At 40.7% G+C, this 12,418-nt stretch overlaps 1 protein-coding gene across 9 annotated transcripts in view; it reads right to left on the minus strand.

Moving 5' to 3' along the window:
• Positions 1-12,418, minus strand: part of gulp1a (GULP PTB domain containing engulfment adaptor 1a) — a 411,215-nt gene that overhangs the window by 304,765 nt on the left and 94,032 nt on the right. For 2 of the 9 annotated variants that reach the window (XM_072261705.1, XM_072261706.1), the window contains exon 2: positions 3,657-3,781. The exons of the other annotated variants lie outside the window; for them this stretch is intronic. The gene's annotated coding sequence lies outside the window, so the exon portion shown is untranslated. The remainder of the gene's footprint in view (positions 1-3,656; positions 3,782-12,418) is intronic. 9 annotated transcript variants of the gene reach the window in all.

The following is a 12,418-nucleotide window of genomic DNA, read 5'->3' on the forward strand; positions in this document are numbered from 1 at the left end:
TTTATCAGTTTATTCAAACAAAGCAGCAAATACAGTTGTTTGAAATCTTTTTTATCCGGTGAATAAAACAGAGTGCAAAAATATTTACTGAAGAAGCAATGTTGAAGAATGTGAATATCAGAAAGTGTTCTGGAAAGAACAGAAGATGATAAATGGTAAAATTTTTGGATCACTACTGGCTGACCAGAAATGAGAAAAACAAGGATTCTTCCAGGGACATTCAATAATCAACCATTAAGAACCAAGGGAAATCTATCAGAAAATGTAATGTGCCATTGCTGATGGAAGCTAAACACTACAGGAAAAGTGATGTACATTTATAACTTGTTCACAAGATATGTGGATCACATATTTTAAAAGTGATCATATTACTATTTCACTAAATAGATTTCCTTCGAGAGTTAAAAGATTGTTTGCTATATTACTGAAAAAATAAAATTAGCAAGATTATTCTGACACCCCTTTATAGTTTAGAGTCAAGTGAACCTGGAACATGCACTAATCTGATCAATAATTATTACAATCCTATATTCCTCATGTGAATCAATAATACAATTTTCTTGCAAGTTGATAAAACATTGACAAATAGCAAGCACTGCACAAGAAATTCAAGTTGAAACCTTACAGACCAAAGTGGCCTCCACATTGAAGATCTGTGAAGGCTCAAACATGCAATTCAACAAAGGCATCAACGTGACCACCAATGATTTTGCCACTCGTCTTTCACTGTAATTTAGGTCTTGCACCACTTCAAAAAGAAAACACATTTTACAATACCATTCAGAATCCCTGTCTCTTAACACTGCCGGAGTAAAAATATTAATTATTTATTTAGCAGGTCCCTAACTAGTTGTACAGGTCTTAGTATTCTTCTAAAGCTTCAACATCACAAGAAAATGATATTAGGAACTTTTTGATGTATTTGCAATACATAAAAGTCAGAATGCATGAGAAGGAAAGGAAAGCAATCTTTAAATATTCTAGCTACAGGGACAGTAGTGGCGCACAATTATTATCAGCCTGAACTGGAAAGAAATGGTGGGAGCAAGCAAAGAGTACAATTCCTCACAAACTTCTCTACCAGTGGATTACAAATCATTCCCAATGTCCACAATTCAGGAAGACTGACCCCCTTTCAGGTAGCATGAACCACACCGCAACTGACTGTAATATGGCTTGCTTCTGTGAGGTGGCCCATATCACATCCCAATGGATACCAAGTTTAGCAAAATGCACAAGAAATTCAATACTGTTTAAGTATCAAATTTTTGATTAATATTCTCTACGCAGAAATGTAGTAACTTCGCACACACAAAATTTCCAGACTCCATATCCTCATAAAATCTTATTGGAAGGCTTTTCAGAGGATCATCACCTTGTCGCATTGGAGAGACTTGTGAGCTCCTGAGATGCCAAGAGCGATGCCGTCTGAAGTTTAGCCATCTGGCGCTTAGCTCTTCATAGAAGCAACTATGGCGGTAAGGCCAAGGGAGAAGTTGCATAGAAAGAACGATCCAAGACCCCAAAGGTGGAGCTGGCAGAAGATGATCACACACCACAATGGCAGTGAAGGCAGAGGAAGGCTGCAACAGTGAAGGGTCCCCAGTCGTCTTGCATTCCACACCACTGGATCCTGACCTCGATCTGTCAAGGACCATGTGCTGACTGCCTGTGCACCAGCCTCCCCATGTTAAAGTCATGTACAGGCGTTCAAATCCACCCTAACATCTCAGTTATGTAGATCCCTGATCAGCCTCTAAGGCCACCCTAGGACCCACCAATACATAACCCCTTAGGAGAATGTCATACTTGACTCGAGTGATCATACTACCACTATTTGGAAGGAAAATTTCACCCTTCTACATTAATGAAGATAAACCAGAAATGCTGGAAACATTCAGGACTATCAGTGGAAAGTGTTTCAGGCTAGGTTCTAATGAAGGGCCTATATTCTGAAATCATTCCAACATCAACAGTTTTTTACTTTACACTGAGATGTGTTTCCATTTGTCAAGTAAATGAATCTGTAACTAATTTTCTGATGGCCCACACAAATTCAAAACTTAACTTTTGGTCCTGTAAAAACAAATCCATTTTAAAATTTTAATCATATTTTATGTCATTTAATATGGATTGTCTATGGATTCGGAACCAAACTTGAAAATTTAAAGAAAAAAATTCTCATTGGCAGTCTTACTGATGTCTAAATGGATACTGCACAAAAAAAAAGTTATTCCACAATTTATAAACTAATTGCACCCTCTTTCATTGCTCATCTTAGTTCAGCTATTAGACTGCTTTACAATGAAATACTTGTAATACAACAGCTAATTATATTGAATTATACAACTTTAACAATCATGACAAGTTTCCACCACAATGACTTCAAACAATGAGACATAGAAATTCATTCCTCATTGCAGGATCTATGCATTTCATATCAGAGTCAATGTGCTATATACTGTAGGTTTTCATAATTGAAATCTGGCACTATTATATTGCGTGTTCCGCACAACCGATGAGGGATCAATTTCTGGGTATTCATTATGACTATTAGACAGAGGAGCATCCATGGCCCATCGGGTCTGCTCTGCCATTTCATCATAGTTGTTCTAATTTTCCTCTCAACCCCAATCTCCTGCCTTCTCCCTGTATCATGTCCTGACCATTCAAGAATCTGTCAATCTATGCCTTAAATATACATAGGTAATTTATTTTAAGTCAATGAATTACTTTATGCAGAAATTAAAGAGTGTCAGAAACTGTTAAAGATTTTAACTGTTTTATCTGCCTACAATGAAGAAAGCTAACCTTAGATAGCATAGCTAGTTAAGAAAATAAACTGGAGCTAAAATCAGCCATTAATAATAATTAATATAGACATGTTGGGGTGTGAAAGGAACCAGCTTAAAAATATACCAGTCTAAGAAATTTCAACACTGTATTATGAATAGCTAGAAGGAAGGGCAGGAAACGAAGACAGAAAACATCTGTAAAAATCAAAAGGCAAACCGTCTCCAAGATGATCAGACATTTTGAGATGCAGATCTAGGCTGCATTGTCAGAAGCTGGTAGCAACAGCAAAGAAAAATGTTCAAGCTGAGCACCAGCCGCTTGGTTATCCATCTTCAGAATCCAGGATAAAGCAGATTAGAGGAAAGTCACATGTTAATTAAGTTTCTTCAGCCAGCATTTGACATTTGTTTTGGAAGATGAGGCAAGTCAAGTGAAAGTCAAGATTCATTTCCAATAAATGACCTTGGATGTAAGAAACTTATTTCGGTGAGACAGAACACAGATATATTATAATTGATTGCTTCCCAAAAACTTTATAGGGAAGAATGCGTCCCACCAGCTTGTGAGAAAGACCAACCAATCAGGAATACATTTCTTTAACTTTATTATGATAATGCACTATCGGCCCTTAAATAATTTATCTTTTTACTGAGCCAAGACAAATTATGCAGCTCATTTAATGTGCTATAAAAAATGGAAATTCTTTTTGAAATGCTACATATTTCAAACTTGAAAGCAATTGGTTAGAGAAAGGAATACCGCATTAGCTTGCAACAATGATATTTCAATCCATAACTCAACATATCCTGCCATGAAGATGTTTAGGTCTACCTTAATAACATCATTTTTGAAAGCCTCACCTAGATGTATGAGAAACAATCTTCTATTTTATTTTAAAGCCACCCACTCTTCAGCTGAAGCAAGGAAAATTCACAATCTCTCTCATTTTGGATAGATCAGTTGCCCATCATTTGATTATCAGCAGCTGTAATAAATTTAAGAAAACAATTCAGTAATCTACACATCATCAGTACAATACAGTGGGAAACATCTAACAAAACATCACAAAGTCTGTGGTTGCATTTAATATGTTACAAATTTCAGCTATTAAGCAAGCATTCTGTACTATAGTGTAAACAAATCTAGGTTTCCTTTTGCAGTAATGCAACACCAATAAATTTATTTTACAGAGGTCAGCATTTTTAAAGGGTATTTCAATACATGGTGTCTAAAATAGCTGTCATTTTCCCTCTTATTAGATTGCAAAAATTAAACAGCTGACTGAGCAGCAGCACCAATGAAAAGTTCCACACTTACAACTATATGCTGTTCAAATCTCCTGCTTTAAAATATTACAAACATCTCCAGTTCCACTCCTTTTCCCCATGGAACTGCTAGAAAAACACAGAAAAATATTGCCTCATGCATTTTTCGGCCTACTCCAATATTAATTTTTATTTATTATTACTTGGAAACATACGAACTATAAATTTATTTTGAAAAAAAATGATGAAAAGTGAGGAAAAGTGCTTATGTATTAGAAAACTATGTCTAGGTGTTGGATATTGTCACTGCCAGGCACTTGTGTGGAGTGAAGGCTACTTACCACCTATCAGCCCAGGTTGGGACATTGTCAAGGTCTTGCTGCATTTAGATGTGGAACAGTTCATTACAAAGAGTCACAAATGATGCTGAACATTGCACAGTGACAATCTGTACTTCTGGCCTTGTGAATGCAGAAAGCACATTGATGAATCAGCCAAGAAGGTTGGGCCAAGGACACCACCAAGAGAAACTCCTGCTGAGATTTCCTGTGGTAGATATATTTGATCCCCAACCACAATTATCTTTGTGTACAAGGTTGTGTTTCCACTAATTCTCACTGATTTTGGCTTTTCCAGGGCTATATTCAATCCAATGCTGCCTCGATGTCAAGAGCAGTTACTTTCACTTCACAAGATTTAGCATTTTTATCCATATGTGCATTACATTTCTGATATAATACCAAGCCTCCAAAGTCTGAGCAAATTGGTTATGTCACATGTTTTGCAATAAGCCATATGCCCCTAACTAGGAATACTTCAGGCTGTCTAGACCCCTCACTTTAACAATTGACTGATTTTTACAAAATCAACTATAAATTCTGCCTAATAAAAGGATCAGAAGGGTAATTTTTTTTTTCCCACACAAAGAGTAGTTGGTATCTAGGACATAGAAATCTACAGCACATTACAGGCCTTTCGGCCCACAATGTTGCACCGACCATGTAACCTACTCCATAACCTGCCTAGAATTACCCTACCACAGAGCCCTTTATATTTCTAAGCTCCATGTACCTATCTAAGAGTCTCTTAAAAGACTCCATTGTATCCGCCTCCATCACCAGCAGTGCATTCCACGCACCGACCACTGTATGTGTGAAGAACTTACCCTTGACATCCCCTATGTACTTACTGACATGCACCTTAAAACTCTGCCCCTTAGTGTTAGCCATTTCAGCCCTGGGAAAAAGCCTCTGGCTGTCCACACGATCAATGCCTCTCATCATCTTATACACCTCTATCAGGTCACCTCTCATTCTCAGTCACTCCAAGCAGAAAAGGCCAAGTTCACTCAACCTATTCTCATAAGGCACGCTCTCCAATCCAGGCAACATCCTTGTAAATCTCTTCTGCACTCTAGTGGAAGCAGGAACAGTAACAACATTTAAAAGTCATGTGGGCAGGTACTTGAATGAGCCAGGCATTGAAGTGTATAGCATTAATGCGGGCATGTGGGATTAATATAGATGGGCAGGAAGGTTTCAAGGATGCAACAGGCCAAAGGACCTCTTTCTATGCCGTACAACTCAAGGACCCTAAGGTAAGCTTAGGTCATGGCGCAGCTTACGACAGAAACTTAATTTATAAATCTCAATGCAAGCATTTGTGAGAAGCAATTGGATTGATTTAGTGCATCTACTGTTGCTCTCCCAGCTCACTCAAGTTTTACCATATCTGTTCGGTCTCACATTTGGGATTTTCCTTTCCGGTACATTGATATTTTAAGTTTAATGGCAGCCCTTGCAACATACAGAAAGAAAAAGCATATATCATCGCACATTTGACATTTTCACCAATCTTAATATTCTGAAAACTGGAATACCTTATAGGAGAGAGATCATTCCCAGGCAAGATTGAAAAATATTCAACAAAAAATAACTTAAAACTAGACTATACATCATTTCACACCATGTAGAGCTACCCAATTGGATAACATTCACATATTACAGTACCATCATTCTAATGGATCCCAAATAAAGAGGCAAAGCATATATCATCGACTCATGCAGCACAGAAACAGACCCCTGGCCCACCTCATTTATACCGTTCGCACATTTTTACACAGCAACATCTCAGAACCCAGCAGTTTTGTAGCGCTTATTTTAGTACGTTTGAAAGGTACAGTGAGATTAAAAATAAAAGCTTTTATATCTTGTGATAAGGTGAATGTACTTAAAGGGTGCAGCCTAATGAGTCAAATCAGGCTTTCCGCTGTTTTGAAGGTGTCAGAATTGGACAGCATAACCAAACAAAAACAAGTAAACATACAAGATAAGGGAATACAATCATTAAGCATTAAACTATCAAATCAAGCAAATTCAGGTACAAGAGTTAGTAAGGTAAATAAAATCATACATCAGGGAGAGTGACAATGCTGCTTTGTAGTCTATTGACTAAGTCTCTGAATATATTGAACAGCAACTTCTAACAGTTCAGAATTACAATTTTTGGAATATTGGAAGATACGTTTTCTTCATACTGCAGATGTTAACTACAGAGACCATTAAATAACTACTAACGTAATCCTTGATCCTGAGGGATTGTCCACTTCCACTCCAGATTTATGGGTTGAAGTAGCTAATAAGGCCAATGTGGGAACTATAGCTTCTTCCAGAGACGGGACAGGAGGCACCCAAGGGGCATGCAGATGAGTATCTGTAGTGGTGTATTTGGCACGTGAATTCAAAGGCCCTTAGTGCTATCCCAAATGCTTCTCCTTTTTGAAGAGTTACTGGCCAGAGTTTTCCAGGAGTCAGAGAGCATACTGAATATCTAAGGAGTCTTTGAGAACATTCTTGAATCGTTTCTTCCATTCATTACGAGAGAGAATTAATACTTTGACAAATATGCTCTTAATGTATACAATACACAAAGGATCTAAATTAATAATCAAACAAAGCATGATTGATTCTCCTCAATCAATATTAAAATAAGATTAGGTTGATTTTTACTTTGGAAATTTTGCGCTATAAAAGAAGACTTTTATAAGACTTATAAGACTTAACTCTTGAAGCCAGTTCAGAGGTGTGAAGTTCTCCAACTTTGTCTAAGACCAGCTTTAAAATTTGATCAACACACAGGGTTTCTCAACCAGGGTTCTATGGAACCCTAGGTAACGTGAAAGGTTGCTAGGGGTCCCACGAGAGATCGTGATAAAAAACATCAACTTTTGAACTTGGCGCAATACCCAGTATGGCAGTAGGGCTGCGTTTATCTGGTTGAGTCTGTTATCAGGTTTTGATGCAAGAGAGGGGAGGACAGCAGGCTGATCATTAGTGAGCGCTGTATTGCATGGAGGAGAGGATAGTAGGCTGATAATTAGGGAACACTGTATTGCACGGGGTGGGGGGATTACAGTAGGCTGTTTTCCAAGCAATGAATGGACTCGCCCAACTTGGTCTGTACCGTCAGCCTCCACCTCCTGAACTTATCTCCTCCCCGCCCCAAAACTTCCCCTTACGCGCCACCGAATGACCTTCGGGAGTGAACAAACTACCAAAGAAGTAGAAAATTGGAGGGAAACTTTCATTCTAAAGACAGTCCTATGAGGTGATTTTTGAAGAGGATATGTGAGATGGAAGAGGAGGATTCTAGACTTAGGCCTATGGAAGAGGAGGATTCTAGACTTAGGCCTATGGAAAATTCTAATCAGGTTAAGATAAAGAATTACAATCTTCTGAGTCATTTCATTGCACTATTGACACAAAAAAAATCTATCTTTTTTTACATAACTGTAGAAGTTTATTTACACAGCAAATGCACAAAGTACAAACATTAAGTATTTCCAAGACAGTGAATAAATTCAAATTAAAATATGATTGCTACTGTCTATAAAACAGTCAATTCCCTGGGGAGCCCACCGTTCATGAGAATCTCCCACTGTATCCATTGTGACTGCATGCACCCTCTCCAAGGACAACCAAGCACAAAAATATCCTTGGTAGAGGGGCAAGCAGTTGGCCCTGGCAGAGCCCTCAACTTTCCACTGCCTAGACCCATGAATGGCCATCTTGGCCAGGCCCGGGAGCAAGCTCACAAATAGATATTCCTGGTGACCTGCCCCCTTCTGTATACACGTAGCGCATGGCTAAAGTGCAACCAGAACCTGAGCAGCAGCACCTTCAGATACTCAAACAGGGGTTGCAACCTCTCACACTCCATACAAGAATGGTACACTGACTCCTCCCGGCCACAGAACTGACAGGTGGATGGATGTCAGTGAACCTGCTTAAAAACCTGTTGCATGCAACACTTTCATCAGATGGTGGTGCAGCTGAAACCATTCCACTTCCCTGATCCCCTCGACACCTACCATGATAGGATGGAGACAACTTCCCTTCTCAGCTACAGCATTGTACCCCACCGGTGCAGGAGCACCCTGTCTGGATGAGACCAGAACCCATACCCTCAACAGCTTTTGGTAAAAGTGAGGCAGTTCCCTCACTGGAAGTCCCCTCTGCTGGTAGCAGCAGAGATACAGAGGAGCAGATTGGGAGGCAGATTTTGGAAAGCTGCAAAAATAACAGTGTTGTTATCATGGGTGACTTTAACTTCCCTAATATTGATTGGCACTTGATTAGTTCCAAGAGTTTAGATGGGGCTGAGTTTATTAAGTGTGTCCAGGATGGATTCCTGTCACAGTATGAGGACAGGCCGACCAGGGAGAATGCCATATTAGATCTAGTACTTAGTAGTGAACTGGGTCAGGTCACAGATCTCTCAGTGGGTGAGCATCTGGGGGACAGTGACCACCGCTCCCTGGCCTTTAGCATTATCATGGAAAAGGATAGATTCAGAGAGGACAGGAAAATTTTTCAATGGGGAAAGGCAAATTATGAGGCTATAAGGCTAGAACTTGCGGGTGTGAATTGGGATGATGTTTTTGCAGGGAAATGTACTATGGACGTGTGGTCGATGTTTAGAGATCTCTTGCAGGATGTTAGGGATAAATTTGTCCCGGTGAGGAAGATAAAGAATGGTAGGGTGAAGGAACCATGGGTGACAAGTGAGGTGGAAAATCTAGTCATGTGGAAGAAGGCAGCATACATGAGGTTTAGGAAGCAAGGATCAGATGGGTCTATTGAGGAATATGGGGAAGCAAGAAAGGAGTTTAAGAAGGGGCTAAGAAGAGCAAGAAGGGGGCATGAGAAGGCCTTGGCGAGCAGGGTAAAGGAAAACCCCAAGGCATTCTTCAATTATGTGAAGAAAAAAAGGATGACAGGAGTGAAGGTAGGACCGACTAGAGATAAACGTGGGAAGATGTGCCTGGAGGCTGTGGAAGTGAGCGAGGTCCTCAATGAATACTTCTCTTCGGTATTCACCAATGAGAGGGAACTTGATGATGGTGAGGACAACATGAGTGAGGTTGATGTTCTGGAGCATGTTGATATTAAGGGAGAGGAGGTGTTGGAGTTTTTAAAATACATTAGGACGGATAAGTCACTGGGGCCTGACAGAATATTCCCCAGGCTGCTCCACGAGGCGAGAGAAGAGATTGCTGAGCCTCTGGCTAGGATCTTCATGTCCTCGTTGTCCACGGGAATGGTACCGGAGGATTGGAGGGAGGCAATTGCTGTCCCCTTGTTCAAAAAAGGTAGTAGGGATAGTCCAGATAATTATAGACCAGTGAGCCTTACGTCTGTGGTAGGAAAGCTGTTGGAAAAGATTCTTAGAGATAGGATCAATAGGCAATTAGAGAATCATGGTCTGATCAGGGACAGTCAGCATGGCTTTGTGAAGGGCAGATCGTGTCTAACAAGCCTGATAGAGTTCTTTGAGGAGGTGACCAGGCATATAGATGAGGGTAGTGCAGTGGATGTGATCTATATGGATTTTAGTAAGGCATTTGACAAGGTTCCACACGGTAGGCTTATCCAGAAAGTCAGAAGGCATCGGATCCAGAGAAGTTTGGCCAGGTGGATTCAGAATTGGCTTACCTGCAGAAGGCAGAGGGTCATGGTGGAGGGAGTACATTCAGATTGGAGGATTGAGACTAGTGGTGTCCCACTAGGATCTGTTCTGGGACCTCTACTTTTCGTGATTTTTATTAACGACCTGGATGTGGGGGTAGAAGGGTGGGTTGGCAAGTTTGCAGACGACACAAAGGTTGGTGGTGTTGTAGGTAGTGTAGAGGATTGTCAAAGATTGCAGAGAGACATTGATAGGATGCAGGAGTGGGCTGAGAAGTGGCAGGTGGAGTTCAACCCGGAGAAGTGTAAGGTGGTACACTTTGGAAGGACAAACTCCAAGGCAGAGTACAAAGTAAATGGCAGGATACTTGGTAGTGTGCAGGAGCAGAGGGATCTGGGGGTACATGTCCACAGATCCCTGAAAGTTGTCTCACTGGTAGATAGGGTAGTTAAGAAAGCTTATGCGGTGTTAGCTTTCATAAGTCGAGGGATAGAGTTTAAGAGTCGCGATGTAATGATGCAGCTCTATAAAACTCTGGTTAGGCCACACTTGGAGTACTGTGTCCAGTTCTGGTCACCTCACTATAGGAAGGATGTGGAAGCATTGGAAAGGGTACAGAGGAGATTTACCAGGATGCTGCCTGGTTTAGAAAGTATGCATTATGATCAGCGATTAAGAGAGCTAGGGCTTTACTCTTTGGAGAGAAGGAGGATGAGAGGAGACATGATAGAGGTGTACAAGATAATAAGAGGAATAGACAGAGTGGATAGCCAGCGCCTCTTCCCCAGGGCACCACTGCTCAATACAAGAGGACATGGCTTTAAGGTAAGGGGTGGGAAGTTCAAGGGGGATATTAGAGGAAGGTTTTTTACTCAGAGAGTGGTTGGTGCGTGGAATGCACTGCCTGAGTCAGTGGTGGAGGCAGATACACTAGTGAAGTTTAAGAGACTACTAGACAGGTATATGGAGGAACTTAAGGTGGGGGCTTATATGGGAGGCAGGGTTTGAGGGTCGGCACAACATTGTGGGCCGAAGGGCCTGTACTGTGCCGCACTATTGTATGTTCTACGTTCAAAGTGGCTTGGCCACTGGAAGCTGTGTGCCCTCCTGCAGGCAGTGTTCCTGCTGGAGAAAGTGTGTCACCAGTGCATGCCAATTCAGAGGGTGGTCACTATACAGGTATCTCTGCAGGACCCTGAGGCAGGGAGCCACCAGTTGGGTTTGCACACAAAACAATGACTACCGCCCTCCGCGATCAGAAGATTCAGGACCGTAGCAGACCACCAGCCTCTTCTGGGTCCTGGAGACAAAAGCAGTTGGTGGGACTAAACTGAAGCTACGTATCAATGGGTTTTACACGGACTGGTAATCCAAGTTGTTCTATTCCATTGTGCCTAGTCTATAGCAAACGACTTACAAATATATCAATGGCTCCAGCAAAATTGAAAAGACACTCAACTACAAATCACAGCCATACGATACAGGAAAGTGTTGATTATTGGAATCTCAAAACAAACAGATTAAAGATTTCAAAATGAAGTCAGTAAAAAAGTTCAGGAAGCAAGTTATTTGGTAGGTTTAAGACCAGTTCACTCTAGAATGTTTAAAGACTGTGTAATAGCCTGAACAAAAAGCATACCGATCTCCTGCTACATACAGAAATCCAGTGGCTTAGCAGAGGAAGAGTTCTCAACAGAGTGTTTGAGCTGAAAGGTGAATTGCAGGAGTACATTCAAGAAAACAGGCGGCCAGATTTTGCTGAGTGCTTTGAAGATGAAGAATGGCTGCAGAAACTAGCCTACTTAACAGTCATTTTTCATCATATGAAACAAGTCTCTGCAAGGCCCTGCAGAAAATGTTTTGACTTCAAGTGACAAGATTCTTGGATTAAAAGGAAACTGAATCTTCAGAAAAATCACGTTGCAAAAAAAAAATCTTGAAATGTTTCCACTGCTGCTTGGGCTTGAGTGTGAGGAAAGATATCAGAAAATCTCAAGTCTTATTGAAAACCACCTAGAACAACTGCAGAACAAAATTGAACAGTATTCTTCCACCCTTTCAACACAAGTGTATGACTGGGTGAGGGATCTTTTCTCTGAATCTTCTGCTCAGCCTGAGAACTTAGACTTTGAGAGAGGAGGAAGAACTTTGTGAGCTGCAGTTCGATCGTTCACTCAAGATGAGATTTACTGACCTGCCCCTGGACAAATGCTGGATTTCTGTGGAAGAAGAGTATCTTGACATTCATAAGAATACAATGAACATTTTGCTGTAGCTTTCAACTTCTTACATGTATGAGCAAGCTTCTTCTTGTTTAACAAGCATCAAGAGCAAGGGTAGAAATCATCTTATTTCAGTTGAAGATGAAATCTGTGTGTGCCTACCTCAAG

Source organism: Mobula birostris, chromosome 6 (assembly GCF_030028105.1).
Source record: "Mobula birostris isolate sMobBir1 chromosome 6, sMobBir1.hap1, whole genome shotgun sequence".
NCBI lineage: Eukaryota > Metazoa > Chordata > Chondrichthyes > Myliobatiformes > Myliobatidae > Mobula > Mobula birostris.